The sequence below is a fragment of the Callithrix jacchus genome, chromosome 1, assembly GCF_049354715.1.
Source record: "Callithrix jacchus isolate 240 chromosome 1, calJac240_pri, whole genome shotgun sequence".
NCBI classification, from domain to species: Eukaryota; Metazoa; Chordata; class Mammalia; order Primates; family Cebidae; genus Callithrix; species Callithrix jacchus.
In genome coordinates this window covers 92,947,976-92,970,423 of record NC_133502.1, presented here as the reverse complement: position 1 = coordinate 92,970,423, position 22,448 = coordinate 92,947,976, and the positions used below count along the sequence as shown (strand labels likewise).

Below are 22,448 nucleotides of genomic sequence, written 5' to 3'. Positions count from 1 at the left end.
ATAAAGCTAATCCCATACATATATGGTTATCTGCTGTAGGATATTTTCATTTGCAAACTGAGTGCAGGATGGTATCATGGATTTTGGTATAATTAACCAGAAAAAAAATCAAATGCGCAAAACTAGCTCAAGTGTGATTGTCTTTGGAAATAAAAGAGACTGTGATTCTTTGCAACCTACTTTGGTTTAAATTAAGAACATTTGGCCAGTTTCAGTGGCTCACGCTTATAATCTCAACACTTTGGGAGGCCAAGACTGGTAGATCACCTGAGGTCAGGAGCTCAAGACCATCCTGGCCAACATGGTGAAACCCCATCTCTACTAAAAATACATAAATTAGCCAGATGTGGTGGCACACATGGGTAATTCCAGCTACTAGCAGGGGCTGATGCAGAAGAATTGCTTGAACCCAAGAGGCAGAGGTTGCAGTGAGCTGAAATCGTGCCACTGCAGTCTAGCCTGGGCAACAGAGCGAGAGTTCATCTCAAATAAATAAATAAAATAAAATAAATTAAGAACATTTGTGGTAAATTGCCTATATTTAAGTGTAGAGGTTGAGTGCTAACATTTTTCACTTACCACCTTGGTGATGATTTTAAAAGCTAACTCCTGATGTTAGTGAGGACACTAGGAAATTTTCCCTCTAATATGCTATTGGGGTAATGTAAATTGGCATAATGCTGGAAGGTAATTTGGCAGTGGATACCAAGTAGAAAATAGTCATCACCTTTGACTCAACAATTTTGCTTTTAAGAATTTGCTTAGCCCAGAGCAGTGGCTCATGCCTGTAATTCCAGCACTTTGGGAGGCCAAGGTGGGCAGATAACAAGGTCAAGAGATTGGGACCATCCTGGCCAACATGGCGAAACCCTGCCTCTACTAAAAAATAAAAAAATTAGCTGGGTGTGGTGGCGCATGCCTATAGTCCCAGCTACTCAGGAGGCTCAGGCAGGAGAATTGCTTCAACTCAGGAGGCAGAGGTTGCAGTGAGCCAAAACAGCACCACTGCACTCCAGCCTGGTGATAGAGCAAGACTCTGTCTCAAAAAACAAAAAAAAATAGAAAGAAAGAATTTGCTTATAGCTGGTCACAATGGCTCACTCCCATAATCCCAGTACCTTGGGAGGCTAAGGTAGGAGGTTGGGGCCAGGAGTTTCAGACCAGCTTGAGCAACATGGTGAGACCCTGTCTCTACAAAAATTAAAATTAAAAAAGTATCTGGGCATAGTGACTCACGCCTGTTGTGGCTATAGCCTCTACTTGAGAGGCTGACAGAGAATTGCTTGAGCCCAAGAAGTAGAGGATGCAGAGCTATGATCATGCCACTGCACTCCAGCCTGGGCAATATGGCAAGGAAAAAAGAAAAAGAATTTGCTTATGAAAACAATCAGAGTTAGGGGGAAAGGATTCTGATCACTGCATTATTTATAATTACAAAAAAAACTGAAGAACATGTAAATACCCAGCAATAGGAAACTGGTTAACTGCATTATGGTATAAGCATAGGATGGGATACTGTAGGTTGCTGAAAATACTGTAAAATAAGATTTAATGGTATAAGAAGATGTTTATTATGTATTTTAAGAAAAAAGAAGGCCGGGCACGGTGGCTCACGCCTGTAATCCCAGAACTTTGGAGGCCGAGGAGGGTGGAGCACAAGGTCAAGAGATCGAGACCATCCTGGTCAACATGATGAAACCCCGTCTCTACTAAAAATACAAAAAATTAGCTGGGTATGGTGGCACGTGCCTGTAATTTCAGCTACTTAGGAGGCTGAGGCAGGAGAATTGCCTGAACCCAGGAGGTGGAGGTTGCGGTGAGCCGAGATCGCGCCATTGCACTCCAGCCTGGGTAACAAGAGCAAAACTCTGTCTCAAAAAAAAAAAAAAAAAAAAAAGAAAGAAAAAAGAATATACACACACATATACAAATGTACAGAATTCATACAAATATCTTTTTTTTTTTTGAGATGCTGCAACCTCTGCCTCCTGGATCCAAGTGAGTCTCCTGCCTCAGCCTCCTGAGGCACTTGCCACCATGCCTGGCCAATTTTTTTGTATTTTTAGTAGAGATGAAGCTTCATCCTGTTGGCCAGGCTGGTCTTGAACTCCTGATCTCAGGTGATCCACCCATCTCGGTCTCCCAAAGTGCTGGAATTACAGGCATTAGCCACTGTGCCCAGACAGAAATATTTTTAAAACTGTAAAGAGTACATAACAAAAATGTCACAACGATTCTCCCTGAATGGTAATATGATGAAGAGTATTTATTTCCTTCCCTGTATTTTTCTGTACTTTCTAAATTGTCTACAATAAATGTGTAGTATTTTTGTAATTAAGAAAAGGTTATTTCTTTTTTTTTTCAGGACAGACTCTCCCAGTTGATTGTCCAAATGTGATAAGGGTGTATATTTAGGAGAAAGCATGCATCAGTGCTGCAGTGTGTTCAGAACACACTTGCTGTTGCAGTTGTACACACACCATTTGTCAAGCCTCAAGCACACCCTTGGCTCTAGAGTTCACCACAGTTTCCTTTCTGTAACATTCTATCCAAAACAGAGTGCCTCAGCAGGCTGTTCCGGAGCCACTAAACCTTCCAACACCCTATGAGCATAGCAGAAAGGCCAGTTCCCCACTGAACAGGCAGATGGTGAAACATCCCCTTGGCTCTTGTACATCCAGACATATTGGTGCAGACACAGCTGACAAAAGGCAAGCAAGTTCTCCAAGGCCAGGCAAAATAAGTCCTCTCTCAGGGGAGTGCTCTGTCATGCCAGCTGGCATTTCCTGCCATGTCCCTAGCCCATTTCAAGTGTGAATAATGGGCAGAAATGGAGAGGGCTTAAACTGAAGGTCTGAATATCTCAACCAGTGCAGAGCTGGGCTTTGAACACTGTGAATACACTGTCAGGAAGTAACAGTCTTTCAGGAAGCAAAGACTTCCATATGACAGCAGTGTAGAAAGAACCCTGGGTGCTTGCTACATCTCACAGTCTCCCCTCTTTTCAGTTCCTTCTTCTATAAAATATTGGGGGTGGGCTAGGCAGTCAACAGATGAAATGAGCTATAAAAGTTGCTTCTAGCCTTCAAGACCTTTAAAATGATTAATAATGCAGTCATGCAGTATGCATTTCAGTCAATAAAAATTTACTCAATACCTATTATATCTGGCAAGAAGGAGCCAGATAAATAAAACCCTGTGGCCACCCACAAGAATCACTGTACAAAGCATTGGAAATTCCTTGGTTTCAATATGTATAACTATCTACTATACCATTTATTTAAGATAACGTTTTCCTTGAGATTAAATTTTTCTGTTACCAATAAAGCTAATTCCACTTTCAATGAACAATGTGTGCACTGTACACTAGGAGACACTATAGTTTGGGTTAAAAGCATCAAGCATAGACTCAGAAAGTCCCAGTTAAATCTTAGCTCCACCATTTCTTAACCGAGTGATCTTGAAAAAATTACTTAAATTCTCTCAGCTTCAGTTTCCTTATCTGTAAAATGGGAATAATAATTATACCTACTTCTTGAGACTATTGTAGGGAATAAATGACCTGAGTCATTTACTTTAAGTAAAGTGTCAGTAAACCACTGTTATCTGTTGTTAATACAGAAAGTTTAAAAACAATTTTAATATCAGTTTTTAAAAAGCACAAAATCTCAGACCTTAGAAATAATCAATTCCAGGCCAGGCACAGTGGCTAATCCCAGCACTCTGGGAGGCTGAGGTGGGTGGATCATGAGGTCAGGAGTTTGAGACCAGCCTGGCCAACATAGTGAAACCCTGTCTCTTAAAAAGAAAGAAAAAGAAATAATCAATTCCATTTTAATCATTCAATCCTCCCATTTTATCTAAGGAAGTCATGACTTAAAGAGGTTGAATAAGGCCCCAAGGACCCTTTTGAGCTTTTTCTGTTAACTAATTAGGAAATATATTGGGCTTTTCTGAGAAACTAAAAAATATATATATTTGCAAGTCATATAGAAATTATTTCAACCATTACTACTATTTTGAATTTTCTATCCACTGCTTACTGAGATTTAACTGCCATTTCAAAGTTTTTCCAAGAGTCTGGCATTTTGGATAGATAGCCCAGTTGACCCTTGCCCTAGCTTCCCAAAATCCATTGTGAAGATCCAAGTGGGCTCAGAATTCCCCTCCTTGTGCACAGATGCCACTTATATGTTTTCCCACCTCAGTGTTTTTTTCCTAGCCACTTTTGGCTATCAGAAAAAAAAAAATCAAGCTTGTACAAGCCAAATTTGTTTCACTGACTCCAATCAGACAAAGATATCTTTTCCAGAAATCAAGACTGTGGATATACACCACTGTCTGGAGGACAATAAAAACATAGAAGAAAATGTAACTCATAGAGATTAGAGAGAAAGGGAGCTAACACTTATCCTGTGCATTCTGTGTTCCCAAGGATTCACTCCGTCCTCACAACAACCCAGTGAATTAGTCATGACTCTTCCTGCTTCAGGTGAAAAAGCTGAGGGTCAGAGAGCAACTTGCCTGACGTAGCACAGCCAGGAAACGGAGTGGGAATTTGAACCCAGGCCAGTCTGTTTCCAAACTCTTTCCAGTAAGTGGGCCACACTCCTCCCATTATCTTCATGTTATTCAATTGACAGAGAACTGCTTGGTGGAAAAAATTTAAAAATGAAAACAAATGGTTCCTATAAGATGGTGTAGTCACATATTTAGAGAAAAGAGATCCATTATGCAATTCACTAAAATGTGTTGAATGTCTACTAAGCGTTACCAAAGCACTGAATTTCAGTCATTAAAGACTCATCCCAAGTATCATAAGACACGTTGCAGTTCTTCCTAATAACGGTTTTCTTATATTATGTATTATGACTCTTGAATTGCAGAAATGAGAGTGAACTTAACAGATGAAGATGAAGACGGAATTATTATAGACATGTTGTTTCTATAAGAACTTTTCTCTAAATCTAATGTCTTTGTAATTGATCGATTCATTGTCCATGGTTTTTTTGAGAGTAAAGGTTTTGTGTTCTCTTTCACCTCCCTACCCTGGCTTTTTTTCTTCAAAGCATTTTTCCAATCCACTTACAGTTTATAACAGATGTAGATGCTGGCCTGCTCCCAGAATCTTGCAGCTAAATCATGACTTCACCATTCCCCATGGACTGAGTAGTGCCGAGGTAGAAAATGACTTCAATCCACAGCAGAAGCTGAGCTGCTGCCAATCCAATTTAAGCACAAAGGATCACTCTTATTTGTAGCAAGTTTTTTTCATTTCCAGTTTATGCAGAGAAGGTATAGTGCATCACAGTTTGATGATGTATAGAGTATATCTGAAGTCCTCTTTCTCTCCCACTGCTCCAACATTGTCATTTGTCAATTTTACAGACTTGAAGAGTAGCAAAGGAGCAAAGTTTTTAGAAAATCTGAAGCAAACAATAGATCAAGAATATCGGCTGGGTGGGGTGGCTCACACTTGTAATCCAAGCACTTTGGGAGGCCAACGTGGGCAAATCATGAGGTCAGGAGTTCAAGACCAGCTTGGCCAACATGGTGAAACCCTGTCTCTACTAAAGATACAAAAAATTACCTGGACATGGTGGCGCTCGCCTGTAATCCCAGCTACTTGGGAGGCTGAGGCAGGAGAATGGCTTGAACCCGGGAGGCGGAGGTTGCAGTAAACTGAGATTACGCCATTATACCTGACCTGGGTGAGAGGGCAGGAGGGCGAGAGGGCGGGACTCTGTCTAAAAAAAAGAGAGAATATCTAGACAGTTGGGTGTGGTGGCTCACACCTGTAATCCCAGCACTTTGGGTGGCCAAGGTGCATAGATCACTTGAAGCCAAGAGTTTGAGACTAGCCTGCCCAACATGGTTAAACACTGACTCTACTAAAAATACAAAAATTAGCCAGCTGTGGTGGTGGGCACCTGTAATCCCAGCTATTCAGGAGGCTAAGGCAGGAGAATCACTTGAACCCGGGAGGTGGAAGTTGCAATAAGCCAAAATGGCACCACTGCATTCCAGCCTGGGTGACAGAGTGAGACCCTGTCTTAAAAATAAAAACAAAAAAGAGTATCTAGACATGGCTGCCATAAGAAAGAACTCGAACTCAAAGAGAAAATAAAATGGGTCTTTAAGAAAATAACTGCAAATCATTTAAAATATGAGTAAAGTTAGAACATATGACCTGGGAGATTAACACAAAAGAATTTTGTGTTACTCATGTGTACTAATGTCAGCTGTCTCATTTCCCCATCACTGATCAGTACAGGAAACTGTACTGTGTTGATAAAAAGCAGATGAGCAAGGTGATGGCTGTCAGTAACTCAGCCCGTTATTAGAGTAAAACTACTCCAGAAAACCTCTGGCTCAAAATGGTGCAACATACAACAGCAGGAACACAAAATGACCAAAAAATACTGTTACAAGCTTCCATTCCAGAAGCATATAAAGATGATCCATCAAGAGATGGCCTTGACCAGGCTTGGATGAACATCTTCATCATAGCTAAAGCAGAAACATCATGTGGCATTCCTATGACAAATTTCAGGGACCAAAGAAGCCATTCAGGGTCCTGTTTTCCACTTGCTTCAATATACTGAAGCTCCTTCAACTATGTGACATCCTCCCAAACAGGCTCGCTGACTTCATTCACTGATGCACCCACCAAATATTCATTGAACTCTTACCATGGGTCAGGAACTGTTCAAGGCACTGGACATAAGGTGTGGAACAAGAAAGAAAAAGACAGGATCCTTGCTGTTATGAAGCATTCATTTCAGAGTCCCACTTCTTATGTTCACACACAAGTGAAGTGGTATTTCAGAGTGAATGTGTTTTACTAGGAATATCAATATTTTTCTTCTCTAGAGGCTCCCTTTATTACTTAGTCACAGAACAATGAAAATTTGGAACTTTTAGAAGAGCTGTTTATTGCTACAAATGGGCTAAGCTTGCCTTTTCCTAAAATAAGTGTAGAATGAAAACATAATCCAAAAAGACACATTCGCCAAGAGTGTAGCACACTGGTCTTTGACTTCGATAACTCTAAGGAAATAACTAATTAGTTTCTATTAACTTTTGATGAACTTTGACAAATTAGCACAAAAGATTAGATCAAATGAACTATATGAACTAACTGAACAAGAGGTCTAAACAAACAAAAGAAAAGTCCTCTCCTATAAGGAATGTTGGATTCAAATATTCCTTATATTTGAGAAAACTGAGACTTCCTAGAGGTAAAGCAACTGGCTCTGAAACACAGAATTAGGGTAAAGGAAAAGAGGGCACTGGAGCAGCAAAGGCAGGGGTAAGCTTTACAACAAACAATGATGACCACTAGATTTCACCTCTGCATCAATACAGGCTCACTTCCTTCACATGGGGAAAAAAATTTACAAAATAGGGAGAGTAGCTAGGAGCCAAGGCTCAGCTGGGAACAACAGGAAGCAGCCGCAAGCTGAGTGTCATTGTGGACACTTCAAATGGCAGAAGGTGAGAAACCAGCACAGCTGGCAACTAAAAATGAACTTACAAACATGAGCAGATAGAAATCAGGATTTCAGCCTTTGGGGATGCAACAATGAATAAGACACGGGGCCTCTGTTCTAGAGAACTCTGAGATTAGAAGAGGAAATAGATGAATTACACGATGTGACGGAAGGGTCAAAATGAGGAACACAGTGAACCCAGGGTAGGCAGATGATTAATTCAGTCCAATAACACAGGTATCATAGAGAAGGGATTATGCTCTGGGTGTTGAAGTATAAATAGGAGTTTTCCAGGTAGACAACTTGGAAAGACCATCGTATTCCAATTTGGGAAACAGCAAGTTGACAGATGATGAACTAAAATCATGTATTACGGCTGAAGCTTAAACATCAAGGGGGAAAAAAAGTAGATCAATCTGGAGAAGTAGGTAAGGGCTTTGGATATTATTCTGAGGAAAGCCAGTGAAACATTCTACTTTGTTTGTTTAACTTTGTTTTGAAAATAAATATAAGCTTACAGAAAAGTTGCCACAATAAAAAAGATTACACAACATACCTGCGCACCATTTACCTACTGTTACATTTTGCCCCATTTTTCTTTGTTTTTTTTTTTTTTTTTTTGGAAACAGAGTCTTGCTCTGTCACCAGGCACCAGGCTGGAGTGCAGTGGTGTGATCTCAGCTCACTGCAACTTCCACCTCCCAGGTTCAAGCAATTCTCCTGCCTCAGCTTCCCGAGTACCTGGGACTACAGGTGCGTGCCACGATACCCAGCTAATTTTTGTATTTTAGTAGAGACGGGGTTTCACCATGTTGGCCAGGATGGTCTCGATCTCTTGACCTGGTGATCCACCCGCCTTGGCCTCCCAAAGTGCTGGGATTACAGGCTTGAGCCACGGTGTCCAGCCTTGCCCAGTTTTTCATTAACTCTCTCTTTCTTTCCATATACATATATATTATATTTACATATATGGTTTTTGCGTGTTTTGAGAGTAAATCACATACAGCCACTGAAGTGATTTCATTAGTGGGCAAATGTTATCAGATTTGTGTTTAGAACAGTCACTCTATGGGGGTGGGGAGATCTTCAGGAGTATATATCAGAGGCCTGGAACTAAAATGAGAAATCAAATGAAGAGTATGTCTGTGGGAATGGAGAAGAGAGAGTACATTCAAGAGAGAAATAAGTTTTGCCAGATGTATGTGGTATCTGAGGGACGGGGTGAAGAGTAGAACCTGAGTTTTGGGACTGGGTAACTGAGTGGTGGAGACTGTCTAGACAGAGAATAATAATTACAACATAAGAAGAATGTTAATAGTTTATCTTTATCGAATGTGAATTATATTCTAGGCACTGTTCCAAATGCTTTAGGTATATTAATCCATCTAATCCTCAAAACTATCTTAACCGGTTTGTCCTTTTATTAACTTCATTTTACAGATGATTTTTAAAAAACATGTCTAGAGGAAAAAACTTTTAAAAATTAAAAAACATGTTTGACCTTGCCAGTGGCTCGCGCCTGTAATCATAACACTTTGAGAAGCCAAGCGGGGCAGATAGCTTGAGTCAGAAGTTTGAGCCAAGCCTGGCAAACAAGGCAAAACCCCGTCTCTACTAAAAATGCAAAAGTTAGTTGGATGTGGTGGCATGTACCTTTAATCCCAGCTACTCAGGATAGTGAGACATGAGAATCACCTGAACCTGGGAGGTGAAGGTTGCAGTGAGCCAGGATTGCATCACTGTACCTCAGCCTCTGTCTCCGTAAATAAATAAGTATGTTTTGAGGAGAAAAATGATAGAACCATTTTTGGGGGGGTGATAAGGATAACCTACTCCTTCTAGAAGCTTCTCCAAAAAGATCAAGAGAAAGTGGGGCCATGGGTCAAGGAATTGTCTTGGAAAATTTGGAACATTTAAGGTTCATTCACATCAGGATACAGCTTGCCATGCTCCAAACTTCCAATCTCAGCTTAGATACTGAAGATTATGTTCATTTTATATGTAATTTTATGTCTATAATGCTGGAGATATGTACGTATTATATTAATGTAAGTTTAGCTAACGCAGCAAATAATCATACCTAAAATATAAAAAAGATGTTTTCAATCAGAAATTTCTTTCAAATAAGATAAAACAAAATTAGATATGGAAATGGCAAATCAATTTTATTTCTATTTTACTTTTCAGAAGGATTTTAAAATAGAGAAAAAAGCAGCATCTCCTGGGCGCCCCCTTGTGGCTTGGATTAATGATTCCCAAATTTGTCTAATGGACAGAATTTACCTGGAGAACTTCATGAAAATAGTTTCCAGGGCTGCATCCATAAATAATTAGAACAGAGTAGAAAGAGATCTATATTTTTTAAAGTTCTCCAAAGAGAATTTGATGACCAGCCATTGTGAAAACCTGCAGTTTAAAAATTCTTTTTCTTTTTTTTTTTTCGGAAACAAAGATTGTAGAATCAGGAAGATACCTAGAACTCATTTTGTCCTGTCGTTGCTTTTTCTTTTTTTTTTTGAGACGAAGTTTCACTCTTGTTGCCCAGGATGGAGTGCATAAGTGCAATCTCAGCTCACCACAACCTCCACCTCCAGGGTTCAAGAGATTCTCCTGCCTCAGCCTCTCAAGTAGCTGGGATTACAGGCATGTGCCACCATGCCCGGCTAACTTTGTATTTTTAGTAAAGACGGGTTTCTCCATGTTGGTCAAGCTGATCTCTAACTCCTGACTTCAGGTGATCTGCCTGCATTGGCCTCCCAAAGGGCTGGGATTACAGGCATGAGCCACCACACCCAGCTGTTTTGCCCTTTACATGTGAAAAAACTGTAACCAAACATGTGAAATGGCTTCCTACAGGTCACAGAGAATGTAAATGTCAAAGCCAAGAGCAGAATCTAACATCTCCTTGCCCTAAATTCAGCATGATTAATTGGAACAACGCTGTCTAACCCAATCTATCTCAACATGTTCATCCCTTAACTCACTGAGAGTTCTACAAGGCTCCCTACCCTCCACATTGCCTCCGACTGAGGAGAGGACAGGCAAAGTTGCCAGTGTCTTCCTTGGAGATAACTTTTTCCTTGTTAATATTTGGCATATCATAGATTGATTTTAGGGAGGCACAGAAAAATAAGTTGGAGGAAGTATTTCCTACAGGATGAGCCACTTGAACAAGTTGAGTTTCTTCTCCTCTCCAAGATGTGTCCAGAACTAATACTGGGGAGTGCTGAGCAGGGACCCTTCCCCACAAATATTGAAGTATTGGCTGTCATTCCACATTAAACATTTATTTCTTTGGGTCTTGAAATTTGAAAGTGCACCTGAAAATGCAGCTTCCCAGGGAGGGATGGGGAAGATGTAACAGGAAAAACCACCTTTCCTCTACCTGTAGGCAAGGATTAACCAGCTGCAGAAAGATGGGCTGAGGCCTGGGCAAGGTGCTGAACCAGAAAGGAATTTGCAAAGTAGAAAAATAGGCCTGACAACATTTGTCTGTCTCATCATTTTGCAAGATCTAGTTTTGTTTATCCCCAATATAATTACATTTCTGAAATTCCTTTGGGTCCTGTCTCAGTGCCCATGTCTGGCTGGAGAAGTAGTGAGTACATAGAAATCTCTGATTTCTTAAAAGTCAGTCAGTATCATTGGTGTCCCTAGGGAGCTTGTTAAAAATGCAGAAACTTGGGGCCCCACCCCAGACCTATTGAAGCAGAATTGGCATCTTAACAAGATCTCCAAGTGACTCATATTAAGGGTTTTCATCTTTTTGAGGGGGGCAGGGTGGAGATGGAGTCTCTCTCTGTTCCCCAGGCTGGAGTGCAAAGGCATGATCTTGATCTCGGTTCACTGCAACCTCTGCCTCCCGAGTTCAAGCAATGCTCCTGCCTCAGCCTCCCAAATAGCTGGGACTACAGATACCCATCGCCATGCCTGGCTAATATTTGTATTTTTAGTAGAGACAGGGTTTCACCATGTTGGCCAAGATGGTCTCGATCTCCTGACCTCATGATCCACCCATCTTGGCCTCCCGAAGTGCTGGGATTACAGGCATGAGCCACAGTGCCAAAAAGAACCTTTAGGGAAAAATCCCAGACTCTCATATGACTCAAATCTGGCCCTTGCCACCTTCTCTACAATATCTTCTCTTGCCACCCTCTAGTTATATCGATGTTGAAAATCAAGACTCATAGACCATAATCAGGAATCAACAGAAGGAAACCAAAATATGCCACTCCAAAATAGATTTCTTTGTCATATTTTGACACAGTTATTCGGAGGGGCTGCAGACCACAGGAATAGCTCTGAAAAGCTGTCCTTTTGTTGGGGAGATTTGCATTTGTAGAGGAAACCTACAGTACTGGGGTAAACAGCAGAAGCAAACAGTCTTTCCTTGAGGTGTCCCTTATCTGTCTTATACGGATCTAAGAAAGATTAACTCACAGGAGAAGCAGAATAAAACAGTTTTAAAAGTCTGACAAGAAACTTTTACCACAGGCGCTCCATCTAATCACTCTCTCTCTTTTTTCTTTCTTTCTCTTTCTCCCTCCCTTCCTCCCTCTCTCTCTCCCTCCCTTCCTCCCTCTCTCCCTCCCTTCCTTCCTTCTTCCTCCCTCCCTCCCTTCTTTCCTTCCTTCCTTTCCTCCCCCTCTCCCTCTCTCCTTTTTTCTTTCTTTCTTCCTTTCTCTCTCTCTCTCTTTCTTGCTTTCAACAAGGTCTCACTCTGTTGTCCAGCCTGAAGTACAGTAGTACCATCCTGGTGCACTGCAGCCTTGACCTTTTGAGTTCAAGTGATCTTCCCACCTCAGCATCCCAAGTAGCTAGGACCACAGGCATGTACCACCATGCCCAGCTAATTTTTAAATTGTTCTCTGTACAGAGTCCCACCATGTTGCCCAGGCTGGTCTCCAACTTCTGGGTTCCTGTGATCCTCCTGCCTCAGCCTCCCAAAGTGCTGGGATTACAGGCAAGAGTTACCACCTGGCCCCATCTAAGTATTCTGAGTTCTGTTACCTGAGGGACTTCATCTGCATAACAAGACAGTCTTTTCTCACCCTGTATATCCTCCCCAGTCCTGCCCATAACCTGCCACTGAGATCCAAGACACTACTCTTTTCTGTACAGTATAAAAGCTTCAGTCATCTGACTCTTCTTTGAGTCTCATATTTGCAGGACACCCATGCTCATGTGCACATTAATACATTTGTATACTTTTTTTTCTTGTTAATCTGTCTATTGTCAGTCTGCTTTATGGACTCAAATTATCAAACCTTGAGTAGAGGAAAGGAAGAAAATTCCCTTCTCCTCTACACAACTTAAATCTGTCTCCCACTGTTCCTTTAACCCTTATTTGACTAATTATTATCTGACACTCGGATGAAAATGTCAGCAATTTGGTTCTTTTTGGGGAAATAGAAGATATTATAGTCATATGAAAATAGAAGATATTATAGTCATGTGAAATAGCAAGCACATTTTCAATCTAATATTTTATTTAATTTTTTTCCAAGACAGAGTCTTGCTGTCTCCCAGGCTGAAGTGCAGTGGCAGAATCTCAGCTCACTGCAACCTCCACCTCCCTGGTTCAAGCAATTCTCCCGCCTCAGCCTCCTGAGAGCTGGGATTATAGGTATGTGCCAGTGTGCCCAGCTAATTTTTGTATTTTTAGTAGAGACAGGGTTTCATCATATTGGCCAGGCTGGTCTCAAACTCCTGACCTCTTGAACCCCCCACCTCAGCCTCCCACTGTGCCGAGATTACAGGCATGAGCCACCATGCCCAGTCTTTCCTTAGCTGTTTTATTTCAGTGAATGGAAGTGTCTGACAGCAAAACAACTTTGAATGCAAATGCTGAATATGAACCATCTAAGCCCCAGTTCAGAGGAGGTATTTTGCCCACATACTGGATAGTGGGGGAAAGCAGGATGATAAGAACTATGTTCCAATTTTGGCTGTGCCGTGATGTTTACCAGCTGTTCAATCTTAAGAACCTTGGCCTCAGTTTTCTTACTTACAAAGTGAGAGTAACAACTCCAACTTTACAGGGTTGTTGTGAGGATAAATGAGAAAAACAGGTAACCAGTGCTTGGGACATAGTAAGTATTCAGAACATGTTAATTTCCTTCCTACCATGAAAGAAATACGTAAGTTTGCCCAGGTGCAGTGGCTGATGCCTGTAATCCCAGCACTTTGGGAGGCTGAGGTGGATGGATCACCTGAGGTCAGGAGTTCAAAACCAGCCTGGCCATTTTGGTGAAATCCTGTCTCTACTAAAAGTACAGACATTAGCCAGGTGTGGTAGTAGGTGCCTATAGTCCCAGCTACTTGGGAGGCTGAGGCAGGAGAATCACTTGAACCTGGGAGGTGGAGGTTGCAGTGAGCTGAGATCACACCACTACACTCCAGCCTGGGTAACAAGAGCAAGACTCCGTCTCAAAAAAAAAAAAAAAAGAAAAGAAATAGGTAAGTTCATGTTCAAAATGCTGTAGAACTGTCACAGTTACTTACAAACCAAATTTAAGCCTGTGCACTATTTTAGTGAACTCATTATTTTATTTGACAGATATTTATTGAATACTTACTATGTACCAGATTTTTGATGATAGATCTGTAGCTTCAACCTCACAGATGAAAAATGGTATATTTTCGACACTAGCAAACAATACAGTCAGGATGGCTAAAGGTGACCCCAAGAAACCAAAGGGCAAGATGTCTGCTTATGCCTTCTTTGTGCAGACATGCAGAGAAGAACATAAGAAGAAAAACCCAGAGGTCCCTGTCAATTTTGCAGAATTTTCCAAGAAATGCTCTGAGAGGTGGAAGATAATCTAGGTCCAGGAAAGAGAAATCTAAATTTGATGAAATGACAAAGGCAGATAAAGTGCGCTATGATCAGGAAATGAAAGATTATGGACTAGCTAAGGGAGGTAAGAAAAAGAAGGATCCTAATGCCCCCAAAAGGCCACCATCTGGATTCTTCCAATTCTGATCAGCATTCCGCCCCAAGACCAAATCCACAAATCCTGGCACCTCTATTATTGGAGATGTGGCAAAAAAGCTGGGTGAGATGTGGAATAACCCAAATGACAGCCAAAAGCAGCCTTACATCACTAAGGTGGCAAAGCTAAAGAAGTATGTTGCTGACTATAAGTCGAAAGGAAAGTTTGATGGTGCAAAGGGTCCCACTAAAGTTGCCTGGAAAAAAGTGGAAGAGGAAGAGGAGGAGGTAGAGGTGGAGGCAGAGGAGGAGGAGGAGGAATAACAAAACTGTTTATCTGTCAAAAAAAAGAAAAATGGTATCTTTTCTAACCTAATGACAAGCTTTCTGACTCAAGACATGAACTACATAAGAATGGAGTTACCAAAAAAAAAAAAAAAAGAATGGAGTTACAACTACTTAGGCTCTGGGCAAATAAAATGTTTAATAAATAATGACAATATGACCCTTGGCGCCAGTATGGCACTTAAGGCCATTCATACTCCCTGCTGTCTGCTGAGTCATTGCTAAGCTGGGGAAACATGAGTTCCTAAAGCTGCCTGGAAGGCTGGTTATGTCATCTCTGGTTGAAATAGATCCCAATATATATGTCCTGTCCAGGATTAGGAGGGAAAGGTTTTAACTCCTGTAAAATGAGATATTACTTTGTTCCAGTTTACAAAAAAGATCTATTGGACTTCATTCCCAGAAACTGTCTCCTGAATGACTTAAGGCAGCGTTAAGGAAACAGCATATTTTAAATTGATTCTTTCTTTGAGCTGAGCTCCAAGTTGCCTAATAAATTTTTGAATTCCCAAAGAGATGCATTCGGGTGAATCCAAAAAAGATGTCCTAATTTGGGATGTCACATCAGTGCCATACATTATCACAAACAAAATTGCCACTTCGACTAATTGTGGGCTATGTGAAAGGTTGTTCTCTTTGTCCTCCTTATCTGCTTTCTCCTTCTTTACATTATTGGGTATCAGTTTTCAAAATTAGGGATATGAATCCAATCTAGTCTCCTTTTTTTTTTTTTTTTTTTCAGATGGAGTCTCAACTCTGTCACCCAGGCTGGAGTGCAGTGCACAATCTCTGCTCACCACAACCTTTGCCTCCCCAGTTCAAGCGATTCTCTTGCCTCAGCCTTGCAAGTCAATGGGATTACAGGCATGTGCCACCACACCTGGCTAATTTTTGTATTTTTAGTAGAGATGGGGTTTCATTATGTTGGCCAGGCTGGTCTCGAACTCCTGACTTCATGACTCACCCACAGCCTCCCAAAGTGCTGGGATTACAGGTGCAAGCCACCATGCTGAGCTATTCTCCTATTAATAATTCAGATGTTAGGTCACAGAAGTACCATAGGATTTTGGAGCTGGCAACTGGAGCTGAGAGTTGTTGCATGCATCGCTCAAGGCCACATAACTTAGCTCAGTGCTTCTCAAACTGTATCATGCATCAGAACTACTTGGAGGACTTGTTAAAACACAGATTGCTGGGCCCCATCCCCAGGGTTTCTGATCCAGTATACAATGGATAGAGTCTGAGAATGCATTCCTAGCAAGTAATACAAGGTATTACTGATGCTTCTGGTCCAGGAACTACACTTAGAGAACCACTGTCTTAGTTCATTGTAGGTCAAGGTATAGAAGGCAACCTTCAGACAGTCCAGTACTTTTTCCAAGTGGGCTCTTCTTCAGGGTATAGATTTTATGCTAAGGTTATAAAAGCCATACTTGTGTCTTTACAATAAGAAGAGTTTTTTCTCTTCTTGACATCCTGAAAGGGGAGAATTTCACTGAAGGTAGAGCTAAAAAGATGAGCTTTGGAATCAGACAGATCTGGATAAGAAATCAGGCAGTCTACAGATTAGCTTTGTGACTGTGAACAAATTACTTAGTTTATTTGAGTCCCAGTTTCCTAATCTGTATATTAGGAGTTATTAGCTCTGAATATTTGAAATTTCTCAAGAATAGTGTAAGAACTATTTGACATAGAGTTATAAGATTGGAAACATTTAACTAATAGAGCATCTAAATTAGCATTTAATAATCTTAATTTTTCAGACATGGTGGAAACAAAGGTCTCAGTCAGGATCTCATGGCATATGGCAGAATGAGGACCAGAACCTGGTCTTCTAATGGGATTTGTTTTGTATTCATCTAATCCCTCACTTTGGATGAATATTTCTAAACTAGACACTTGGAAACTAAACATTTTGATAGTGGAAGTTCGTTCATGTGGCAAGGTGGAAATAAAGGCTTATGACAAGCATTTAGAGGGCCGTATTTGCTAAATTTTGTCATTTAATCTACTTTTTATAATACCATCTCTTATACAATGTTGTACCTTACTGGTAGTAAGATAATAAAACATGTATTCTGTTCACCCCTAACTACTAAAAGAAAATTTATAGGAAGTAAATTGAAAATTGATTTTTTTTCCTTTATAGATTTTCAAAATGGCCTGGCATAATAACATATTGCAAAAGGGGTATGGCTATTTATAGAATTATTGTTTATACCGTTACAAATGATTATATTTGAGAAAGAAGAGATTAGTAGCTTAGAAAACACTTTGAACATGAAGGGGAAAAAGTTTTAAATGTGTTGGTCAAATGAAAGTAAATGTGTGAAAGGGAAAATTGTAACTCAAAGGATTCGCTCAAGCTGTACTTGCACTTGTTTGGGAAAAATAAAAATCAGAGTGTTTTAAGTTCCAGCTACTCAGGATACTGAGATGGGAGGATCCCTTGAGCCCAGGAGTTTAAATGCAGCCTGAGCAACACAGCAAGACCTCATCTCTAAAAAAATAAAATAAAATGGGAGTGTTTTAGAGTCAGTTAAAGCTTCTCATCTAGCAGACATAAACCCTGGGATGCAGAGATGTTTAGAGATGTGCTGAATTGAGCAAATGATAATGGCAGGGAGGGAAATGAAGCCCAGGTCTTTTCAACTCTAGTTTAGAGTTTATGGCACGGTGACAAGCTTGTCATCAGCATTTTCATTTTTGAGTTTAATATTTTGGAGAAGCCATGAAATAAAAGATCATTGTTACATATTAAGAGACTGTGGTATGCCTTGATGCGCTCTTATTATTTTGAAATGAGCCAACTGTTTTACATCTGTTAAAGAAAAAAACTTATCCAAGTACTTGTTAAAGATGGGAAGGCAGACTAAATTCAAGAGGGAGCCATGGTGATAGGTAAATGGACCACTGACACGAGGCCTTGCAGCAGGGGAGAGAGATTAGACTCGACTCCAACAAGCACCAGTGGAGATTTACAACCAAGGAATAGGGTGGCAGTCAGCAGATGGAAAATTACTAAGAAAACATCAAACATAAGGGTACATGGCTAAACTGACTGGACAGGATTATCACTGAAGGCAGGCCAGAATGGTGCAATATCGAGGGTGGTCAAAACACACCAAGAGTGGGAAATTTTTGATAAACTGATTTAGCATAATTCTTGTTCAAACTGGATTCTAGAAGGACAGAGAGGAAAGCCCGAGATTGGGCCTAGTCAAACAGAGAACTCAAAAGAGACCGAGTAAAGTTTTGGCCAAAGGAGACAGTCTTTGTCACACGTAGGTCAACATTTGGTTTATAGTAAAAGTAGGACCAATGATATATTTTATAAGTTACTTTGATCCAAGGAACACAGCACTGTCATTCTGAGAAGAAACATTCCCATTAAGTGACCGCTAGCTGGCTAAGTAGACAAGAAAGAGGTCTCTTCTCATAATTATTTAGTTACCTATTTGAAGCTTCAAAATTTATTCAGTGATATGGATATAAGCAAGAATTTTTCAACTGCCTTGGAAGGACATACTGATGTGTAACAGATCAGTGGGTGAAAAGGGGGGCATGTTCACAGCTATGGGGCAGGGAATTGTGCATATCGAGAAACCTTTGTTATCCACCCAACACTTGATAATTAACAACGCTCACTGGTAGAATGGTGTCCTCCCAGGAAGAGAATAGAAAATCCTTTTAAAAAGCCAGTTTGATCCTAGTCAAAATTTACAATTTTGTTTTTCCTCAGATGATTTGTAGCTCATCTTAATAGGCCTGAAAATCTGAAAATAAATTATTTTGAAGTGATGATATAAATTATGCATGAGTATCCATCAAATATTCAAGTATAATGAGTTTACAGAATACAAGAGATTGTTTCTTTTGAGATGTTGCAATACTGCTATTGTTAGATTCAGGGCTCAGCTGATTGCTTATAGAAAGCCTTTGTGCACATTTGAAAAAGGCACCCCCTCTGGGTGATGCAGCCCTGTGGGTACACGATTTGGCTAGGAGAGCTTGAACTGGGTCTTTGCTCCCTTTTGTTCCATTGGCTGAGTGCCTTTCTGCAATGCACAAACTGTGCTTTCCTCAACAGCAGCTCCAGTTGCTACTGGAAATTTGTGCCAGCAGAAAAGATGTAAAGGTTTGAAGTGCTTGCATTGGTTGTTAGAAAGTACATTTGAAATATGTAGGTTAGGCATGCTGGCTCATGCCTGTAATCCCAGCACTTTGGGAGATCATGGCAGATGGATCATTTGAGGCCAGGAGTTCAAGACCCATCCTGGCCAACATAAAGAAAACCCATCTTACTAAAAAGACAATAATTAGCTGGGTGCAGGGACACACATCTGTGTGGGAGGCTGAGGTGGGAGGATTCCTTGAACCTGGGAAGCAGAAGTTGCAGTGAGCCGAGATCAGGCCACTGCACTCCAGCCTGGGTGACAGAACGAGACACTGTCTCAAAAAAAGAAATTTGCAAAAGTAAGTGGTTCCTTCTCTTACCATAACACAGAATGTTATTTGCGAAAGATAGTTTCAGTTCAGTTCTAAAATGCCATGAAAGCAAGCAGTGCCTTCATGATAGAGAATTAAGATCTGTCTTGGTGGATGTATTTCCCCCCCCCGCAAAAAAAAAGCACAGCTGGTGAGGGTACACTTCCCTAGCCAGAGGCAAACAACTCAACATCAGGGAAACTTAAATTTTTGGCACCAGAATCATCTGATTTGCCACCTGTTGCAATGACACAGGAAGAGAAAAGCTGTGTTGTGTTGGGTGTGGCTTTAAAACTCTTTATACAAACCTAGATGGACTGGAACTTAGGAGTGGTGATGTTAGCAATAAAAAGTATATGGGTTTCAACATCAATTTTCCCCCTAGAACCTCTATAATGTCAAAGCAGTGAAAGCAGAACCTCAGGAATGAATCCGATTCTGAGTTTCTGGTTTCAAGACAGAATGGAGTAGACACACATTTTCTTATTTCTCCTGCTAAGTACAGCTACAGGCCCTGGATAGTGTATATAAAACAACCATAAAGTTTCTGAAAGGGAAAGAGAAGATGGGTTCAGCTAGGGATTATGGATTTTCTTCTTGCTTCATATAGCCCAGACTGGGTGCTAGAGAAAAGGGCAATTAGAAAATGCTAACAGGGGCAGACAAAAAAGCCCTAATAAAAGTCAGTTCTCTCTTATTACAGGACAAGAAAAGGGGCAGCACACGCAATAAACAGAGCAAAGAGACAACCGACAGAATGGAAGAATATATTTGCAAACTAAACACCTGAGAAGGAGTTAATACGCAAAATATGTAAGATACTCAAACAACTCAACAACAACAACAAATTTAAAAATGGGCAAAAGACCTGAAGAGATATTTATTTAAAAAAAAATGCAGATGGCCAACTGATACATGAAATATTCAACATCACTAATCATCAGGGAAATACAAATAAAAACTATAATGAGATGTGACTCTACTACAGGTAGAATGGCTATTATCAAAAATCAAAAGACAACAAGTGTTGATAAGGATGTTAAAAAAAGGGAACCCTTGCACATTGCTGGGAGAAATGAAAATTAGTATACAAAAATTATCCGGGCATGGTGGCACAGGCCTGTATACTCCCAGCTACTTGGGAGGCTGAGGCAGGAGAATTGCTTGAACCCAGGAGGCAGAGGCTGCAGTGAGCCAAGATCACACCACTGTGCTTCAACCTGGGCAGCAGATTGAGATTTGGTCTCAGACAAAAAAAAAAAAAAGAAAATTAGTATAGCCCCTATGAAAAACAATATGGAGATTCTATTAAAAATAGAATTACCACATAATTAGCAATCTTAATACTGGGTATATACCCAAAGGTAATAAAATCAGTAAGTCGAATACTGCATATTCAGTAAATTCAAAAAGACATTTAATTCAGTGAATTTAAAAAGTTGTTAAATTCAGGATTTAACAACTTTTTAAATTCTACATATGTGATCTCTCTCATACATGAAATTTTAAAAGTTTTTTCTTAAAAACAACTACTCCAGCCAAATACCACAGAAAAAAATGTGACCCATTCACACCTGCACCAAAAGCCAACTGAGGAGCCTAGACTTATGACCTTGCCAAGTTGTAACAAAGCACCACCCTTTTCTTCCCTCTGCTAGTGGTGTTACAGAAGACCAAGTGGGGTGTTGGGACTTTTATCCCCACCTTAAGTAATGAGAATACTCCCCGACTTCTGATGGAGGTGTCAGGAAAGATCATGTGGCGTAATAAAAAGTTCCCAGTAAAGAAAAATCCAGGTCCTAATGGCTTCACTGCTGAATTATACCAAACATTTAAATAACCATTACCAATACTACCAATCTATTCTGAAAAACAGAGAAAGAGGGAATACTTCCAAACTCATTCCCCAAGGCCAGCGTTACTTTGATACCAGAATCAGACTAAGACACATCAAAAGAAGAAAACTACAGGCCAATATCTCTGATGAATATTGATGCAGAAATCCTTAACAAAATGCTAGCAAACCAAATTCAACAGCACATTAAAAAGATCATTCATCATGACCAAATGGGATTTATCCCTGGGATGCAAGGAAGTTTCAATGTATGCAAATGAATCAATGTGATATATCATATCAACCGAATGACGGACAAAAACTGTATGACATTTCAACTGATGCTAAAAAAGCATTTGATTAAATTCAACATCTCTTCAAGATAAAACACTAAAAAACTAGGTATAGAAGGAAAATATCTCAACGTAATAAAAGCTATATGTAACTGATGACAGACTCACAGCTAATGTTACATTGAATGAGGGAAAACCTGAAAGCCTTTCCTCTAAGATCTGGAACATGACAAGTATGCCCATTTTCACCACTGTTAATCAACATAGTACTGGAAGCCCTAGCTAGAGCAATCAGACAAGAGAAAGAAATAAAGGGCATTCAAATTGGAAAAGAAGAAATCAAATTATCCTTGTTGGAAGATGACATAATTTTATATTTCAAAAAACTTGAAGATTCCATCAAAAACTATTAGAACTGATAAACAAATTTAGTAATGTTCCAAGATGTAAGTTCAGCCTACAAATAGCAGCAGCATTTCTATATACCAACAATGAACAATCTGAAAAAGAAATTTAAAAAGTAATCCCATTTACAATAGCTAGAAACAAAATTAAATACTTAAGAATAGTGAACTGAAAGTATCTGAGACAGATATCAATTGGTTTAGTCCAGAAAGTATGTGACAACTGGAAGTGGGGACTTCCAGGTTATAGGTAGGTAAGAGACAAATAGTTGCATTCCTTTGAGTCTTTGATCAGCCTTTCACTGAACACACAAGTTACATGTGAGAGGTGAGTAGAGGAACAGTCAATTGTGCCTTAGTCTGGCTCAGTGAATCTACATTTTCCATAAATGATAGGGCAGAGGAAGCAATCAGAAATGCATTTGTCTCAGGTGAGCAGAGGAATGACTTTTAGTTCTGTCCTTTGTCGCTCATCTGTGAAGATAAGCTATCGATTTATATTACCAGAGTGAAATTCAACAGAACTGTTTTAGGGTAAAGATCTTGAGACCCACAAGGAATTTCCTTGTGGGAAATAAAAGAGGAGATAGGTTTGCCTGGCACAGTTCCCAGCTTGAGTTTCCCCTTTGGCTTAGTGATTTTGGGGTCCCAAGACTG

General features: G+C 40.2%; 1 long non-coding RNA gene and 1 pseudogene across 1 annotated transcript in view; one reads left to right on the top strand and one right to left on the bottom strand.

Annotated features, from left to right (window-relative positions):
* The window catches only part of LOC144581773 (uncharacterized), a 61,624-nt gene that overhangs the window by 21,188 nt on the left and 17,988 nt on the right, over positions 1-22,448 (bottom strand). The gene's annotated exons all lie outside the window — the stretch shown is intronic.
* Positions 14,145-14,751, top strand: LOC100410029 (high mobility group protein B3 pseudogene; annotated as a pseudogene).